Genomic DNA, 15,707 nt, shown 5'->3' on the forward strand with positions numbered 1-15,707 from the left:
GAAGTATTCCGAAAATTATGAATTAACAGTTACAGTATAAATCTTACGATATATCATACAATAAACAAATGCATTTAACAATGAAACGAAGACACTTTACAATTGGTTGAAAATATAATATACGTGATATAGCGCAATTAAGGACAATGTATTTTAGATAAATAGAATAACTCTTCGGTAAGACACGTACTACATGTGTTACCAATAACTAATATAATCTTACATGATCTTTGCTAGTTATGAAGAACGTAATGATAAGCGTTACTTTAATATACCTAGCAGAAGATAACCTAAATGAATAATAAGAATACACATACATTAATAAATATCTGACCTATTAATAAAATAGTCTCACATGATCTTTAGATGTTTATGAAGAACGTAATGATAAGCTTTAGTTCAATACAACTTTACAGAATACAACTTAAACGGAATAATAAGAATATACAAATATTAATAAGATTTTAATCTGCTAATTAAATAATATGGCCACATGTTTTATCATTGAATGTGTACAACGTAGAAATAAATAGAGCTTAATAATACTGAAAATATAGCAATACATGAGCAACTGAATTAAACAACAAGTGTTATGTGCGCTCACGGGTTTTGCGCGTACAGTATAGTTGCCTCACTCAATAAGTATATTGTTTTAACATTAATTACATCAAGGGTAGTTTGAATCATTTGAATGGAACACATACAGTAATCATTTAAAGATGCATTCATTTACATACTTTTACACTTCAATTGCAAACATTCAATAAAATATACAATTGACAACAGATGCACAGGAATTACTTTGCTTCCATGAGCCCCGTTATGCAGAATATAAATTTGCTGAACCAATGTCTAAGAACGTTGTCATATTATATTTTAAACTATTTTAATATACACTATATTGTTAGATTGTTTCTCGTGCTACGTGATCTAACCTAACTATAATACTAACTCTACTGGTTACCTTAATCATTATTGACTAATTTAAAATGTTTATTCCGTGTGTCTCATCAGTCAGGTATCCCGAATAAAGGCCGTTATTTATACCACCGATGCTCTTAGGTCATGATACGGTCGCATTTTCAATTATCACTTACCATACTTAAACAATACCTACACAATGTTGCTAATCTAACGTGCTGACTATCTGAATTTAGAGATTACCTCGCAGTTTTGAAGGACATGAGTATGCAGAAATGACTAAAATTACATAAGTTTTCTTTGAGAGCGCGTTATCATAGAATGATGTTTACTTCTCTCGCTGGACATGTAGTCTTAACGATTAGCTCATAATGCTTATAGACTAAATCTTGGGAATGAAGGCAGGCGTATATCAACACCGACTGATAATAACTTTGGACAGAACACGCATGTAGTCTTAACGCTTAATACATAATGCCTTTCGACTACACGCATGTAGTCTTAATGCTTAAAACATAATGCTTATCAACCAAACCTTGTGAATGAAGGCCGGCGTATATCAAAACCAACTGATAATAAATTTTAGTACACAAATTATTAAGTAACATACACAAAACATGATGGTTAGTCTTATTTAATAAAGTCAAATTGTTTTATTTACAAAAAATAGAAGAAAATATGATGTATTTTAGAACTATGACATACTCCTGGTCGTCATGGAGCTTTTGTCCTCAAAAGCTTTTAATTTGAGAACATTATACAATCATACAAAATATAAGTACTTAGAAAAGGAAATGAATGCAAAAACAAACAGATCAAACATCAAATTCATAAATGGTTACATGATGTACAATATAAAGTATTGCTCAAATGCAATGCCCACACACTAAATTAACTACAACATGTTTGGTTGATCAATGACTTGATAAAAACTGTTGTGGACTTGAAGAATGTATGCACAAAAAGGTTGTGTTAAAATCTTATGGAGTTTACGGGCATTTAGAAAGGGATTTTTTTTATTTTATTAGGGATAACAGTGGAAGTTGTAGTTAGCATGTTCGTAACAGTGAAACCTGGCCAATTGACAGAGAGAGTGGGGAAGAAATAACCAGAGATTCGAAGGTTGTCAATAGTGTAAGGTGGCTGAATATTCCATTAAGAAGGGCAAAGAGTCAGAGACATAACTGGGACAGTAGCACAATCAGGACCTGTAGTCAGTTCTAACAAGAGACCATTCTGAGAAGCAGAACGTCGGCAATACAGTAGGAGCAATACAGAAGCAACAGCTACAGTGAGAAACCCTAAAAGGATAGACACATGATAGTCTGCCAGATCCTTTAGCACAAAGCTCGAAAAACTTGGACTAGGAGTAGTTGCGGCAATATAACTGAGATCTGGAGGTAACACGGCTTTAACTGGGGCAGCACAGGTGACCAACATAAGTGCAGCAGAAAGGGTACGAATTTTGAAGAACATCCAAAGGGCCAAAACAAATGTTATACCAGAGATAGTACTAGCAGTAATGGCAATAAGAAAATTTGTATCCAGCCATGATGATTCAACAGAAATTGTTTCATCAAGAAGAGATTCTGCTATTGTTTGAAAAATAGTTTCATCTTTCTTGGCTCTCTCTGCAACACGTTTGAGACTAAGATGGGCTTTATTGTTGTTTGCCAAAATACATGTATCAGACATCTCATGTGAATATATGTTAAAGTTTGGAATAGAAAAATTAAGAGCTCTCTTAAATGTTGTATCTCCAGTGATTGTTGAGAGAGCAGAGGAATCAAAGAAATGTTGAAGTAAAGCTAGATTGACCGGAAAAAGTTTAGACATGTCCCCTGAAGAAATATTACAAGATGAAAAGGTAGCTGGGTAGAAGAATGCTTCAGTTGATAACGAGTAGTAACAAGGAATTTCTATGATACAAAAGGAACAACCAGTAACTAAACGGTGCCCACCTTTACAAGCAAGCTTTAGAAAGGGAATCCTGTAGACGAGAACATGAGAACCATCTATCATTAATATCCAGGGAGGCTGGGGTCTGGTAATATATAAAAAATCACAGAGAGCCTTTACAGAAGGTTTCATGTTTTGGAATAAGGCAAGAGCACATGAAGGCATGGTTGTAGAATGGACAGGCAATGCGAAAGGGATACTGAAGTAATAAGTTATCACCAGAGCAAGAGCCTATAGTAGAACTGGAAAGTTCAGCATAGTGTTGATGGTCTTGTGAGATTGCAATAACATCCGGAATATCTAAAAGTTGTGTGGTATGAGAGGAAGTGTCATTGATGGGTAAGGGCAGGGATATAACTTTGTATAGTTGATATGGCTGGGTCATAGAGGACAATGGGAATTTTACAGATATATATACATGGGATTTTGCACAGGTAAAGATAAATTTAGCATAGGCATAATAATATTTGGGAGTTGTTTGCAGAATGTTGAAGCTGGGATACTTTTGAGAGAGAAGATTTGCAATGTGATGTACCGTCTGTTGTAAGATCTCTGGAGGGATTAGAAGTGGTGACAATTTATTTTTAGCTAGATCGTGAATACCTAACTTAAGTTCTTCAAGTTGATGTTCTACAACATACGCCTGTTGAATCTGGTCGATTAAAAGAGATGTCAATGTGAATAGACTGAATATTTTTCTCTAAAGCAAGGGCAGTATACTGAATGCCATCATGGTTTGCCTTAACACCTTTTACAGCATTTTTGAAGCGAACATCTACAACTCTCATGAAAGATGACATATGGGCAGAATGTTGTTTGAGGGTGTTTGTGAGACTAATGTCATGTTTTGTGAGGGCATTTATGTGTTGAGCAAGTATGTTCACATCATTTGTTGTTGCTTTTCCAAATAATGTCTTAGACAATGAACCAACAAAGCTTAAAATTGCTCGTTTGGAGCGAGAAGAGGAAGGACGATTGGACTCAGGAATGAGCTTCATGATTTGTTGACGTGTTGCATTAAGTTGAGTAACACACTTCGTTTTGACAACATTCAAATGCATTTGAAATTGATTGAGGAGTGGACAAATGCTGTCGCCTTGGTGACAGCCGCTCATTGTTGGAATACTTGGAACTGTTGGGAGCTTGACCTCATAGGTGTGGACCCAAAACTCTGTCGCAAAGTGAACTTTGGAGGTTGGCTGGTAGATGACTCCATAATTAAGACGTTGGATTGGACTCGAACACGTGATAGGGTGAGTGAAAACAGTCAGTAACCAAAGTAACATCAGACTCCATGCAGACCCTTAGAGAACCGAAAACAATGGAAACCAATAAGATATGATGACCTAGAGATGCAAAATGTCCTGCAGTAACATATGCAAATCCTAGCACTTATAATACACAGAAACTATGTTACTGTAGAGGGGTTGGTTAAAAATTATCCAAGGAACCACATGAAATATCTTTAAGAGACTGAGGAGATCAAGATAGGTCTTGAACTACTTGAAAAACCTAGGTTTGTGTTTGCGTGCCCGTCCAGAATGTGTCTTGTGTTTATGGAAGTGTTTGAGAAGATGAGGACAGATTAGATGCTGGTTCCCAGGTGGTTTTGGAATATCCCGTCCATTTGACCTGATACTGTTTCCTACCTCTAATCATTTTGCAGTGAAGGATGCTATCAACAGGAAAGGACTTTGCAGAATGTCAACATCAGGTGCCTGAGATGTAGAGGGAGTGGGTGAAGAATTTGGGGTGTCAGAATCAGGGATGTTTGATTGTGGAGGTACTGGGAGTGTGACATCGTCAGGGTTGTGTGTTGGCCGAGGAGCTGGGGATGGACATCTTGTCACTTGCTCTTCGTCAGGATCTTGTGCATTGGTTGGATTTTCAGTTCTCTCGGTGTATGTTTTCAACCTGTTAGCATGAACAAGGGATTTGTGGACTTTGGCCGAGTGTGAATGTTGAAGTTTGTATGTGTGATTTGGACCTAAAGCAATGATTGTGAAAGGACCTGCCCATTTGCTTGACAATTTGGACGAGAGACCTTTTGCGACTGTTGGGTCAGTTAAGAGGACCTTGTCACCAACTGAGAAGGATGGAACCTTAGCTTTCAAATCTGTACATTCAATATTGATTTTCTGACTAATCTGCATACTCTGTTTTTGGCTATGGATTTGGCAACTTTGACATTTTCCAAGACTGTGTTAAGGTGTTTCTCCGCAGTTTTCCCTACAGTGGGCTTTGGAAGTAGGCTTAAATCTACAGGAAGATGCATTTCCCTACCAAACATGAGATAGGGGGTGTATAGCCAGTGGAATGACATGGAGTTGATACAGGGGATGAGATCTGCCCAATTTGATCGATCACGTTCAACATATGCTCTGAGTGCTTGCTCAATAGTGCTATTCCTTCTCTCGCACATGCCATTAGTCTGAGGGTGGTAACTTGATGTATAGTGATGCTTGATATTAAGGAGCTCACAGAGTGCATTAACAAGCTTTGGTGTGAACTGCCTACCTCTGGCAGAGAGAAGAGTGCGAGGTGCACCAAACCGAGTAATCACTTCACTGAAAAGGATGGTAGCAACCTCACTGGCTTCCTGGGTACGCATAGGGAAACCTTCTGTCCAACGTGTGAAGGAATCAACAATCAATAGAACATATTTGTAGCCTGCTTTGGTTTCTGGGTGGGGACCTAAGATGTCAATGTGAAGGCGGGAAAAGGTGTCTGCAATTGGCATTGGGACCATTCGAGCTGGCTTGGCATTGATCTGACGCTTAGATCGCTGACAGATATCACAAGATTTTATGTAGTCTTCAATATCCTGATACATGCCCGGCCAGTATTATTTGGCTAAGAGTGTTTGTCGTGTTGAGTCCCTACCAAGATGACAATCACCTGCTTTTGAATCATGATAGGCATAAAGAAGATCTTTGCGTAGAGGAAGAGGCACAACAAGCTGAGTAATAACTGAGGGGCGATTGTTTTTGGATCCTCTAAACTTTGATTGATGAAAATGATAAAGGATACCATCACAGACATCATATTCCTGGGCACGACCTCTAAGACCTTTGACCTGAGATTCATTGTAAGATTCTGGGATTTCACCTTTTTGAAGGAAATCAATAATAGGCTGTAGATCTGCGGAATTGTATTGTTTGACATCTAGTTGTTGAAAATGGAACGTAGAGGATACTGCAGAGACTGATGGACTGGTAGTTTGTGGTTCATTCACATACACAAAATCAACAGCTAGGGAGACAGAATCGTCAACAATCGGCACCAGAGAGAGTGGGCTGTGGTGTTTGTGATGGAGTTTGATGTGTCAGGAGAGGGAGAAAGCCTATTTTTGTGAACATCAGTAGGAGGTTTGGATGTTTGTGAATGGGTAGACTGGCATGTTTTTGGTTTGGAGATCAAGGAAGGAGTGCATGTGATAGCTGTAACATTTGCGTGAACATGAGAGGGCAGGGGAGGGGATGGTATGTCATCAGTAACTGGAAGCGTTTTGGGTTCTGGATACTGAGTAGGAGATATAGCATCAGCATTTGCATTTGATTTTCCTGGGCGGTGTATAACTTCAAAATCATAGCCTTGAAGCAAAAGCAACCATCTACTTAGCCGTCCTGCATCTTCTTTGAACTTATGGAGCCAGGTCAAAGCTTTGTGATCTGTGTACACCTGAAATTTCTTTGATGCCAAATATACTCTAAAGTGTCTAATTCCTTCTACAACTGCCAGGCATTCTAAGTGTGTGACACCCCATTTTCTTTCCGCCTAATGTAAAGATATACCTCCATAGTATATCACATGTTCACGTCCCTCAGAGTCCTTTTGGCCTAAGATGTACCCTATGGAAGTATTTGATGCATCAGTGGTGAGAATGAATGGACGAGAGGAATCAGGATAAGCAAGAACTGGAGATGATGTTAGCTTTCGCTTAAGTGTTGTGAATGCCTGTTCAGCTTTGTCAGACCAAATGAAGGGGGTGTCTTTTTTGAGAAGATCATACAGTGGTGAGGCAATTCCTGAAAAGTTTGGGACAAATTTTCTGTAGTAACTGGCTAAGCCTAAAAGGTGTCTAACAGCATGTACAATTTTTGGTTGGAGAATTTTATTGACTGCTTCAATTTTAGATTGATCTACTTTGATTCCATCTTTGTCAAAAATGTTACCTAAATACTGAACTTCTTTGGCAGCACTGGACAAAATATCATCCATTCCAAAAAATCCAAAACTTGGAAATACCACCATTCCAATTGGAAATATGACCATTCCAATATTTGGAAAGGTCATATTTCCAAGCTTGGATTTGTTTGGATTTGTTTGGAAATGTTTGGAAATGTTTGGAAATGTTTGATACAACATGTCATAATCATATCTGTTAAAAGTTGTACAACTTTTGACCTTATGTGAGATTAGTAATGACATGAAAGTAAATAATTAAGAGTATTTTGGCACTATGTACCAGGAAAAGACCAAATCATGAGCACATTTAACTAAAAGAAATTCTGTCATTTAAAGTGGCTACTCTTTATATTTAATTTCTTATCTTCCTTGTCTATAATCATATGACATTGACTTTGAACTTTGAACAATTAAACAAATATTTTGTTTTCCCATACCGACTTACGGTTGTCGTAGAACAAAGATCGTTTCGAGAATATAGAGGGCCTCATTATTATAATTTGAACTAATATACATATTTACATAATAGTACTAGGTATAAATGAATTTTGATAAGTGTTCGTACAAGAATATGAACTTCTAATTATCTCGGAATTATGCACAACACATAGGGCTGAAAATTTTATAATTGTTCTGGAACTATCTGACGGTAATTCAAAACAGGGAACAAGATTTCGTCAAATGAATCATTGAGCCAGGAATGCAACGATTTAAATGCTGACAAAATGAATAAACATATCTGGAACAGAGTAGACTGTTCATGTGGACAATTATATGCTACGTCTATTGCCAATGAAGTTTATCACCCCATGTTATAGCATTTGTTTCATATAAAAGATAGAAACCAAATAAATGGTACAATTAGTTGTTATGAATTAGCTTTACCTCTGTGACATATCACACAACTAAATGTGAATATGTTTATCAAATAATCAATTACAGTAATTAACCTAGTGCCCTTATTTATACACAATTTAATTACGTATTGGGGTACAATATAGAATACACATATACACGGAATGATTTCTTATTTTGTCAATTTAATCATGACCCAAATCATACAAATCAAAGTGTGAAAGTAGTGACTAACTGTATGATCAAGAGTATAAATACTTAATTGTATCTATTAATCCTAATAGTATAACAATAAACCCTGTATATATACTGAGCATATTTAGATACATCCGGATCTACGACCGCAGCCATATAATCAACAAGGAAAGTATATTAGATTGAATTACAAATGTGCTATCACTTAAACAAAATTTTCCGTTATCCACGTAAGCCTGAACCTGGGAAAAATAAAGTTCTGTTCTGTTCTGAAGACGCCGTCATGATTAGTTGGCGCCAATCAAGACTGTCCAATCAACGTGAATATACAAACCATGATGTTACTTGACCAGTTGATGACACCTGTCAAACTCAAAGTGCCCCTGGTCCTCCACCCACCATGTGTAATACTTTAGCGTACTTGATTGTTTAATTTGCAGTTATATCACTGTTAGGCTGAGGGATGAGAGAATACATTTTGTTGTTTTTGTTAACGATCGTTTCCATTTTCAACGTGGTAACCTTATAAGTGACTAACTTTTTTATCATGATGAAATGAAACATATTAAAATAATCAGAGGGACTGACGATCGCATTTTTCGCATAAATGTCAAGCTCGCATTAATTTCATGATTTACTGAAGATAGATTTGAACATTTCTGAGCAACGATCATGTTTGGGTAAGGGAAGTAATCTTGTCTCCGCTTGCAGTTGGATTCAGTTCCGAGATCGCAGCTTGACTGTTCGGTACGGCCGAAAGGCAGCATCCATGTTGTTCACGCTCCGCTGATCACTGTATTCTGCTTATGAGCCGGGATGCGCATGAAACACGGGTGTCAAAACGAATATATTTACCAATTATACGGACGGTCAATTAGCCAGTCCAAGAGACAATACCCTGGTTCTACCACCTTTAGGTGTAATTACGTCGCGTGCCCCTGATTCACGGTTCGTCTTATCTCCCGTCATTAAACCACGATGTTTATTTACCTGGAGCCTCCGACAGCGCCGACTTCCTGTGTACATGTACGTACATGGCAATAAATGGTTTGACAGTTGTTTGACGGAATCAATCAATAATCATTGACACGGTGATGTAATTAAAATTTGTCACTATTCACAACCCCTATTTTTATTTTTCTATTGTTCAGCTGTATTTTCGACCAGTGTTATATGTATAAAAAATCTTCTCTTGTATTTATAAACCAAACCTAAACACGTTATATAAGAACAATTGTGTTTTTAAACCGTAAGTTTTCTATTATAACAACCATGCAAGTAAGATTTCAGCCGTAATATTACTTTAGTCACTCCACAGATTACACATCTTATATGCTGCAAACGCAGCGAATGTAATGCTACTACGTCACAGCTGCCTCGGTAATTAAGGGCTGGAATGTTTTTGTGAAGGCACTTAGAGCAGACGAATTCCCCCCCTCGCTGTATAATGACGGTCGCTAACCATATATGTGTATTTTTACTGTTTTGGGCTTGATTTGATTGTCCTTTGGTGAAAACAAATGTTCAATTGTGAAAGCAAACCCTTTTCCCCTGAACGTTAAAAGACAGCTGACTTTGTTTTTGTCTGAAATATAACGTTTGGAGTCGTTTATATATTCAGAAATCCATATTATGGTTAATATTTATAATATAATATGGACAATGGTAAAATTCATTATCACAGTTTAAGTGCCATTCACAAATGTATATAAATCTACTTCGTGAAGCATGGCAATAAATGTATGCATCTGATTCTTCATTTATTCTGTATTCTTTGACGAGAATGAGTTTCGTTAATGATGATCACTCTCACAGATTTTTTGATAAGAGGATAGGACTTTAACTGGAGAATAGTTATGAAAAATATATATATAAGTATAGGCGGTCTGTGCACATGTGGTGAAACTGATACCTCATTGATTTGCTAATCGGGACTTGGAAATCATAGTCTGTCATTAAATTGATTTTAAAATATATGGTTTTGACTGTAGTATGTCCTGACATCATAATATTATGTTGTAAACAACTTATCTTATCTTATGTTAAGTAAAACAATTATTGATAACTTCCTGAATTCCAATTGTTCAATGAACAGAATTATTCACAGCTCTGTCGTGAGACAACAATAAATTAGATGTTACCAAAGATTGTCCATTTTATGATCTTAGGCACATGTCGGCGCACTTACATGTGAGCCGTCTAGACGACTGTCTCTTTTGTAATTAAATGGCAGCTGCCATCCAGCCGAATACTTAATCTTGAGACCTATTAGTTGTCTCATAATTAACCAAAACATTAGCCCAAGAAACCAAACTCTAGCTCGCAAACACCCCTTACTCACCCCAATATCCCAAAGAATAACTAACTACCTCAATGAACACCAAACTCAAAATCTTAAACAAAACTGCAAAAAATCAAATATCTTCACCCCTAAACTCAAAATACCCAAAATAGATACAACGCTAGCTAACCAAACAAATAAACAAACCGACCCAAACATAGCTAAAACCACCACACTTGCATACATACACGAAAATTGGCCAAATGGGTGTCACATATACACTGACGGATCTTCAGACCCGATCTCCAACCACACAGGCTTCGGAGTCCATACCACACAACCAGTTATATCCACACAATCTTACCGACCTCCTAACAACCAATCTATATTCACGGCCGAACTTATGGACATGGCCTCAGCCCTGCATAACCAACAATCTAAAAACAACAATAAAATCCTAATTCTCACCGACTCCCTTAGTGGACTACAAGCCCTCCAAAACTAAAATACCCCAAAACGACCTAAATTAATAAACCCAATACTTAAAAGCTCCAACGACCTAACAAAAGCAGGCAAACAAATAACCTTCATTTGGATCCCCGCCCACGTAGGAATTTACGGCAACGAAAGCGCCGATAAAGCAGCTAAATTATCTCTTAAAACACCAGAAATAAGCCTAAACCTACCCATCTCAAAATCAGAAATTAAAAGTGTAAACAAACAAAAAATAACCAAAAGTGGCGTAATCAATATCAAAACTCAAATAGCCACATCCAAAAAGTGCTCAGAAAACCACTAGCCAAACCTAAAATCCTACACCCCTCTAAAAAAATTGACAGATTAATTACAAAACTCCAAACAGGACACACAAACCTAAATAACCACCTAAATAAACCTCAAAAATAAAAACACTAAAAACCACCCCAAACTAATAAATCAAATACTCAATAGCTCAAACAACTTAACTAGGGCAGGTAAACAAATAGAGTTCATTTGGACCCCCGCCCACGTAGGTATCTTTGGAAATGGAAAGGCAGATAAATCAGCAAAATTATCCCTTTGACTCCCAGAAATAAGCTTAAACTTACCCAGCTCTGAATCACTAAAAGTCTCACTAAACAAAAAATCAACAAAAAATGGCAAAATATATACCAAAACTTAAATAGCCAAATCAGGAAAGTACTAAAAAAAACCCCTAAATAAACCAAAAATACTACACCCATCCAAAAAAATCGACAGAATAATTACTAAACTACAAACAGGCCACACCAAACTAAATAATCACCGTAAAATAGCTAATCTACACACAACAGGAAACTGCCCACATTGCAAACAACAAGAAACACCAGAACATGTACTGATTCACTGCACACGCTACCAAACACACCGAACAACACTACAGACCACCCTAAATCTTAAAACCGGAATTACATTAGAATCAATCCTAAATCCACAAAATAAATTAGAAAAATTCAAAGCCTTAGGTTTATACCTAATTAAAACAGGACTAATTAGTCGCATTTAAACCCCAAATAAAATCATAAAACCAAAACTACCTTATCTAACAACCACCCAACACACACAGCTCCCTTAGTTCGTCCCCCACCCACTCTTGGCATTCTTTCCAAATCTCAAAATTTCAAAATTACTATATAACCAACCCCTAAAGCCCCTAATTCAAAGTCTATTGTTCAAATTACTGATAAAACATATTTTAACTTGTTCCTTCTAACCATAGTTCCAAACAATTCCAAACAATTCCAAACCATTCCAAACCATTCCAAGTCATTCCAAACATTTCCAATGTTGGAAATATGTTTGGAAATGTTGCCATTCCAATTTTGGATTTTTTGGAAAGATCGATCTTTCCAAGGTTTGGAAAGTTTGGAATGATCAATCTTTCCAAAGCATTCCAACGTTCATTCCAAATTTGAATGGACGCTATTTGGTCTTGTGCAGCAAACTTGCATTTACTAGCTTTAAGAGTAAGTCCTGCTTGTCTGATCTTTTGGAATACACATTTCAAATGGGTCAAATGTTCAGAGAAAGTTTTAGAAAATACTATCACATCATCCACATAAATCAAAATGTACTTCCAATCCATTTCTTTTAAGGCTTCAGATATTGTGCTTTAGAATGCCATGGGAGCATTTTTCAGGCCAAAAGGGAGGCGATTCCACTCAATTACACCATCAGGAGTTATGAACGCTGATTTGTGTTTAGTGTCCGAATGAAGGGGAATCTGCCAAAACCCACTAGCACAATCCAGAACACTAAAGAATTTGGCCTGACTTTAACCAACAGTATCTATGACATCTTCAAAACGAATGAGAGGGAAGAAAATGGGTTTTGTAACAGCATTCAAACGTCTGTAGTCGACCGCAAAGTGAAAGGTGTTGTCCCTTTTCTTTACCATAACCACCGGGGAGTGCCATTCAGAAGAACTAGGGGAGATAATGTTTGCTTCTAACATTTCCTCTATTTGTTTTGAACATTCTTTTCTGATTTCAGCACTTTGGCAATAGAAGGGAAGTCTTACTGGTCTAGCATCACCTGTTTCTATTTTATGTTGATGCAAGTGGGTTGTACCTAGTTCCAACCAGTTTTCGGCAAAGGCAGATCTTTGAGAATTTAATAGGATAAGAGAGTTTACTTTTGTTCAGAGGAAAGATCAGACTCACTTAAATCAAAAGATATATCCGATGAGCATGGGGGGTTCTGGTTTTGTGATGGGTGAACAGAGGCATGAGATGATCCTAAGTTGGTGTGAGTAACCTGAGTGTGGGGTTGAGAAAGAGTGTGACCTAACTTTGAAGCCTTTAGGGTGATCAGATGAAGTTGCACTGACCTGATGTGACATGATGGATGAACAACATTGATTAAATGAGTGACCTAAGTGTGGGTTGAATGAATGACATAAGGGTGTGTTGGACGAATAACCTGAGTTTTGGTTGGGTGAAAGACCTGAGTGTTGGTTGGATGAATGACCAGAGTATGCATTGACCTGTTTTGACATGTTGAATGTACAACCTGAGTTTTGAGTGAATGAGAGAGCTGAGGGTGAGTTGAATGAATGACCTGAGTATGCATTAAACTTTTTTGACAAGTTGGAGGTAGAGAGCCTAGGGTCAGTGTCAGGAATGTCTGAGAGAACGGATATGGAGGAAATATCAATTTCTGAAGTGGTTGCAAGTACTCTTTTAGTGTTTAAGTGGACATCTTTATCTGTTGGATTTAAAAGTCTCATGTACACAGCCTTTTTAGAATTCCTTACAAGACACCTAGCACCTTGAAGTTTTGTTTTGGAAAGTTCAGGTACAAGCAGAAGGATAACACCTCATCTATTCCTAGAAATAAGAACAGAAAGATCTACCTGGTGTTTGGCGGGAATAGCAACTTGATGTTTACACCTAGCAGAACCTGCATTAGATTCAACCAAAGCAACAGTAATTAGACCTTCATGAATGTAAAGACATTTAGAAGACAGACAGACAGTAGCTTTGTTATCTTCTAAAAAGTCCATGCCTAGGATGAGAGAGTGATGGAGAGAGGAAAGAACATGAAAAGTTTGGGACCAGAGAACATTGCCAACATTAATATCAAGTGAAAGAGAGAATGAATTTCACCTCCTACACATGTTATTTGACTAAGATGGAATTTAGATAACTGTTCCTTAGTGTATCCTGCCTTGTGTAAGAAGCGCAAGCTGACACAGCTGATGGATGCACCTGTGTCAACAAGAGCGGGTGTCTTTGCTTGCTTCACCTTTATCAGAACAGTGTTCTTGACCAAGGGAGCCACAAGTGAGACCATGGGGTTCTCATGCCTGACCTCAGAAATCTGAGAATCAGGTGCGAGTTCCTATTGCTTAGGTGCTTTGTTCTCTGAATAGTAAGCACTAAGACAGATGCTAAAATGGTGTCCTATCTTATTGCAATAAGTACAAACTGTGTTGTAGTGTGGGCATGCATAACGATTCGAGCAATACATACCACAGCCATGACACTTTTGTTGGAGGTGAGGTGGCACTGGTAGTCATGGTCGTCGTGGATACTGCTATTGAGGGTGTGGGTACTGCTGACGATGGAATGGAGGGCGTGGCAGCTGTGTGGACATGTTCATTGGATGTGGTGGTGGTGGCTGGTCTGGAGGTGGCAACTGTTGTTGCTGTTGTTTATGCTGTCTATATCTCTGCATCGGGGCTCTGTTGTGGTGGTCTTGCTGTCCAGTGGATGATGGGATAGCAGCAGCCTGCATGATAGCGGGCCTTGCACTGGTGATCAAGGTGGCGACCAAGTTGGTGAGCTGGTCCACCTTCGCCGCCATATTGACATCAGCTGAATTGACCGTCAAGGACTTTTCAGCCAACTCTGCCTGATGCCTTACTTCCTGTAATCTGGTCGGTTCCTTATTATAAACAATCTGTGGTATTGCCGAAAGAAGACCATTTACTGTTATTGCCACGACAACTGATGCAGGGAGATTGGGATGTGTTGTAGCAGCCTGGACTCTTGTGACATTTCCGGTGACAGTCTTGTCACTAGCTTGTGCCATCTGCAAAACACTGACGTCGAATGCAGCTTGAGAAGAGAAGCGTTGGTCGAATGACGCCTTTATTCGGGCAAGGTTATTCCGATCTTCCTCAGAGAGCTCCCGATACCATAATTTAGCTGCTCCTTCAAGATAAAATGGTATTAGTTTGCATTTCCGATCATCATTAAAGGAGTAAAAGTTTGAAAAGTTTAAAAAGTCTTGCCACCAATTCTGTCCATTTGTAGTTCCAGAGTACTCCTCGAGCTTTACATGTGGCATTCTTGACATATTTGCGGTCAATGACGAAGTTATTGTTGAAGTTGCTGTCAACGTTGATTCAGGAGTTGAATTTGCTGCTGTTGTGGTGATGACAGCTGGAGACACAAGGATGGGTGAAGATGGTGACTGAAGGACCGGAAAAGGACTGAGCAGGCTGGTCAACAATGACCTTGGCTCATGGCCCCTCAGCTTCTGTCTGTAGTTATTGGGTGTAGCGCCGATCATCTAGGATTTCCTCCACCATTTATAATAAACCTTATGACCTATAATAACCTTTAAAGGTTTATGTTTGGTCGAGGCTAATTATAATTCCTAGAATTAGCTGTCGGGGAATTAGCAAGGGACCGCACACCTTAAAACAACCAAGAGAAGCATCTATTAGTGGCCAGTCTTTATTCCGTGTGTCTCATCAGTCATTTACATATCACAATAAAACATAAACAAAGTACAACCTAAGACAATTGAAGTATTCCGAAAATTATGAATTAACAGTTAC

At 38.0% G+C, this 15,707-nt stretch overlaps 1 pseudogene; it reads right to left on the reverse strand.

Annotated features, from left to right (window-relative positions):
- Positions 1–1,816: 1,816 nt before the first annotated feature.
- On the reverse strand, positions 1,817–15,436 carry LOC139464684 (uncharacterized; annotated as a pseudogene).
- Between the last annotated feature and the right edge of the window lie 271 nt (positions 15,437–15,707).

Source organism: Haliotis cracherodii, unplaced genomic scaffold (genome assembly GCF_022045235.1).
Source record: "Haliotis cracherodii isolate W230 unplaced genomic scaffold, xgHalCrac1.p SCAF_1, whole genome shotgun sequence".
NCBI lineage: Eukaryota > Metazoa > Mollusca > Gastropoda > Lepetellida > Haliotidae > Haliotis > Haliotis cracherodii.